This window comes from Elephantulus edwardii, unplaced genomic scaffold (genome assembly GCF_000299155.1).
Source record: "Elephantulus edwardii isolate Elephantulus edwardi_28Jun2011 unplaced genomic scaffold, EleEdw1.0 scaffold00116, whole genome shotgun sequence".
Lineage (NCBI taxonomy): Eukaryota > Metazoa > Chordata > Mammalia > Macroscelidea > Macroscelididae > Elephantulus > Elephantulus edwardii.
Genome location: NW_006399866.1, coordinates 2,089,451 through 2,093,893, shown reverse-complemented (window position 1 = coordinate 2,093,893; position 4,443 = coordinate 2,089,451). Strand labels below are relative to the sequence as shown.

Below are 4,443 nucleotides of genomic sequence, written 5' to 3'. Positions count from 1 at the left end.
TATAAATATAATATAAATTATCCTTAAATCCATAATCTAGTTAACTTTAGATAAATAGATTGCTCAATACATCAACTTACCTGAGTTGCTTTGCATAGCTGAGTTCAATCTCTGTCCTTTCCTTTACAAATTTAATGTATTTCTCAAGAATATCAATTCCCCACTGGGTGTGTTTTTCAAGGTTGTCAAACTGATCCTGTGGAAAAGGGAAAGTGAGCATTTACAGTCTTTCTCTTATGATTAAAGTTATTTCAACGAGCAAGTCTCCCAACAATATATTTCTACATACATAACACTAATATTTTCCATGATTGTACTGGGGTGCTTTTTTGTTGAGCAGTTTTAAATAAACATTACCAAATTAGGTTCAAAAACTGCCTGGAGAAATGAACTCTGACCCATGAGTTCATCTTCCATATTTCTACTAGAAACATGGTTTTTTTAAAAAATAACATTAACATCCTAGTGCAAAGAAAATGTCCTTTCCAGATATCAAAAATTGAGAGATGAAACACACACAGGTACAACAAACTCAAAGTACTAAGACCTAAATTATAATTGCCGGGCAATCAATAAAACCTGCTGAGTGAAAGTTAGGGCAAGGGAGTAGGAAGACCTTTTTCTCAAGTTGGAAGGTTTAGCTTTCTTCAAAACAAGAGAGTAAAATAACTTAGTGGTCTTTATTTATTCAAATGCCTCGAACATGGTATACAATATGTGCCATGAATGGTGCTTGAAACGAGAACTAAAATGAAGAGCAGCAGCCTGCAGAGTGCCTTGAGCTTTCTTATCGGGAAGAACGGAGAGGCCAGCATTCCAACAGCAGGAAGTGCAGAGATGTGGAGATGTCCAGAATCATGTGGATTTGATCAACTGATCACAGGGTGATAGTGGGGGAGGGCAAGGTGCAAAGGCATGGGCCGGTTTTAAGCAACGAGACTAGAAACAACCAACAGCGAGATTACCTAATGGCCCAAATGTCCGTCTAGGAGCTCGGACTCTGGCAGGTTCATACGAGCCACTAATTTATAAGAGATGTAACATGATTCTTTTTCTTCTAGTCAGACCTGACTCATAGCTGACCCACCAGCAGGTTTTCAGAGGCTGTAAATCACATGGGAGCAGACTGTTCATCTTTCTCCTCCTACTGATTTTTTTTTTCCTCCTACTGATTTTAACCACTGACCTTTGGGATGACAGTGCAACTTCTGACTCACTAGACTACCATAGCTCCTTGACATGACTATGAAAACGCTTAGAATCACTAAGAAATGAAAGCCAGGAGATTGTTCCAACAGTTTCCATGAGTGAAAAAGAGGTTGCAAAATGAAAAGATTCTACAGACACTTGAAGAAACCACTTGCTCTTTTCTACCACTGACTAATGTGCCTAGCTAGGGTTTATTTAGATCTTCATTTTAAGTCTGACATTGTGAAACGACTCTATTTTCTATTCATGAACAAACAGTAAACACTGAAGACAATCCCCTAAACTTGGTTAAGAAAGGGAGAAAAATACAACAATGAATAAATGGAAATCCAAAATCTCTGTAAATGTTCATTAAAATTAATAAAATAAAATTAAAAATTAAAAAAAAGTTACTGATAAAAATACCCATTGTTTCTTAAAGAAGCTCTCTTCTGAAGAAAAAGAATTTTCTCCCCCCCGCCCCCTTAAATTAAAAAAACAAACTAAAGAAATTAAGGTGTTACTTTACTAGGATAATACTCTTTTTTAATTTAAATTTTTTATTAATACTTGAACAAAAGTTTACAGAAAACTTAGATTTCCATTCATTCATTTTTGCACATTTTCCTCCCTAACCCCCCTTACTAGGATAATTCTAAAGTTAAAAATAATTATAAGTTTGTACTTTAAATGAAAATTTTAAAATGTTAAAGGATAAAGGACAAAAATTTAAACTTCTTATTGATTCACAGGCCTTCAATAACATAATTCACAAACTCTGATTTCATTTCAAGAAATACTGGTCCGGCTGTTTGTACTATCTACAAAGAAGAGAGCTGTTAAGCAAATAATGTTGTTAGCCTGGCTCACGGCAGCCTCAAGCCCAGTGAGACAAATGGTCAGCCAGTCCTACCACAGGGTTTTCCTCAACTGATTTTGACAAATCACGGAAACACCTTTCCCCCTACTTCATCTTAGTGTGGAAGCACCATTGACCAAAGGGTGGAAATGTCCATGAGGGTCACTGACTAAAAATGGAATCTCGGTCTCCCTTGTTGTTGTTGTTGGAACAACAATGTTCTGATAGCTGAAATTCCAGCGAGTTTTCAGAGATAGTTAACTGGAGAAAACTGCCCATCTTCTTCCATAAAGCAGCTGGTGGCCTCAAGAATTCTACTACTTGGGGAGCTCTGGTGGCCTAGTGACAAGAAGCAATGCTGCAATCCCAAAGGCACTGCAACCCCATAGGCACGTGGTTCGAATCCACCAGATGCTCCACTGGAGAAGACGACACAATCTCCTCCTGTGCCAGCTGGATCCAATTCGAAGGTACACAACAAAGGGGAGGGGGAGGAGGAGGGGGAAAAAGAATTCTACTACTGATCTACCAGGAGCCTTTAAACAAGATTCTAAACATTCTGAAACTATCTAGGAGTAGGGAGATGCAAATGTTTCATATAAGGATTATAAATCATCCTTATCTATTTAGAGCAAAGCTTCTCTAAAGTCTTCTGCTAACCAGGAACCTTTTGTTGATCTAGATGGTGCCACCTACCACTACCAGGTGCTTTGATCACTATCACAGGAGAAGATCCTGGACAGAGTGGAAGACAAATGCTGAACAGAATCATTAAAATGACCAGACTTCTTGGCCTCATAGAGATGGATGGAACCTCTGAGACTCTGGGTTTTCAAACCCAGAACTGGAAGGAACTGGAGAATCAGCTTTCAGTCAAAACAGCACACAGGCTTAGAAAGGAAGCAGGGACACCTGGGAGAAGTATGTGTGTATGCTCTTTGCAACACTCAACCAAACAAAAACAACAGGGCAGAATTTGCCTAAAAGCGAAGATCCAAGCCAAGAGAGGAGGAAGAGAGCTATTAACTGAAGGGATTACAACAAACAAACTTGCTCTGTAAATTTTCACCCAAACCACAATAAAATTTTTAAAAAACCCAAACCCCCCAAAAAGCTCCTACTGGCCTCAAGCCAAAAGTATGTTTTCAATAAAGTTATCTGTATTCAAGAACAATCTGCAGGCTATAATAAAGCACTTACTCAAACAACAAGGTCTAACTAAGACAGATCTTAACAATAAAACTCTTCCACTGTAACACATAAATCAGTACGCGTGTGTGTGTTTGTGTGTGTGCTGTGTGAACGTAGCATAATTCTTTTTATGTAATATTAAAGCTTCTCTGGTGATGCCAAACCCCGCTGCTGATGTCACACAAATCACTTCAGCATGGACTCTCCTGACAGCAGGGAAAAGAAAACTCAAAACAGATGAAAAACTCATCAGCGTACTTACATTCTTGACAAAAATGTGGAAAACCTAATGAAAAAAAAATCTCTAATTTTAAAGACTCCTTTGTAAGCAAATATCACAAAATAGTCTTTTTTTTAAAAAAATAGCCTTTACTCCTCTGGGGATGACACCAATACCAAAAAAATGCATTCCTTCCTGTCTGATGCCACCTGACCCTGTTCTCAAGACTCTTTTGCCCTCTTAAAATTAATTAAGAAACCCACTTAATAATTGTTTAGGTTAAATCTATAAATATTTACTCTTTCAGAAGTTAAAACTGTTGTTGTTGCAACTCATAGCGACCCTATTTACAAAAGCCCTAAACCCTGCTCTAGCCTGTGCCAATCACATTGCCTCTGACACACCCATCCGGATTACCCCAGTCACTGAATCAATCCATCTCATAGAGGGTCTTCCCCTCTTGCACCATCCCTCCACCCTCCCAAGCATGATGTCCCTCTCCAAGGACCTGTTCCTCCTTGCAACATGTCCAAAGTATGTCAGACGAAGCCCCAGAATCCTTGCCTCCAAGGAGTAGCTTGGTTTAACCCTCTCCAGGATGAATGTTTGTTTTCTTGGCAGTCCATGGTACATCCAACACCACAGCTCAAAGGCATCAATTCTCCTTCTGTCCTCCCTAGTCATTGTCCACATTGTCCTTATTTTTTGCTATTTCCTTCAAAGTAGCTTGAACTTCTTCCTTCATCACCATAGGCTCTTGCTCATATGTTATTTCATTAAATTCTTGTGTATCTGCCAATTCCTTTTGATACAATGACTCAGTATATTCCTTCCATCTTCTTTTAATACTTCCTGGATCATTTAATATTCTGCCCAAAGCATCCTTGATTATAGCAACTCTAGGTTTGAATTTGTTCTTCAGTTCCTTGAGTTTAAGAAATGCTGAACGAGTTTGGCCCTTTTGATTTTCCGACTCTAGCTCTTC

General features: G+C 38.6%; 1 protein-coding gene across 1 annotated transcript in view; it reads right to left on the bottom strand.

Annotated features, from left to right (window-relative positions):
- FNBP1 (formin binding protein 1) overlaps positions 1–190 on the bottom strand; it is a 90,938-nt gene extending 90,748 nt beyond the window's left edge. Inside the window, exon 1 of the mRNA XM_006892460.1 lies at positions 81–190. The gene's annotated coding sequence lies outside the window, so the exon portion shown is untranslated. The remainder of the gene's footprint in view (positions 1–80) is intronic.
- Between the last annotated feature and the right edge of the window lie 4,253 nt (positions 191–4,443).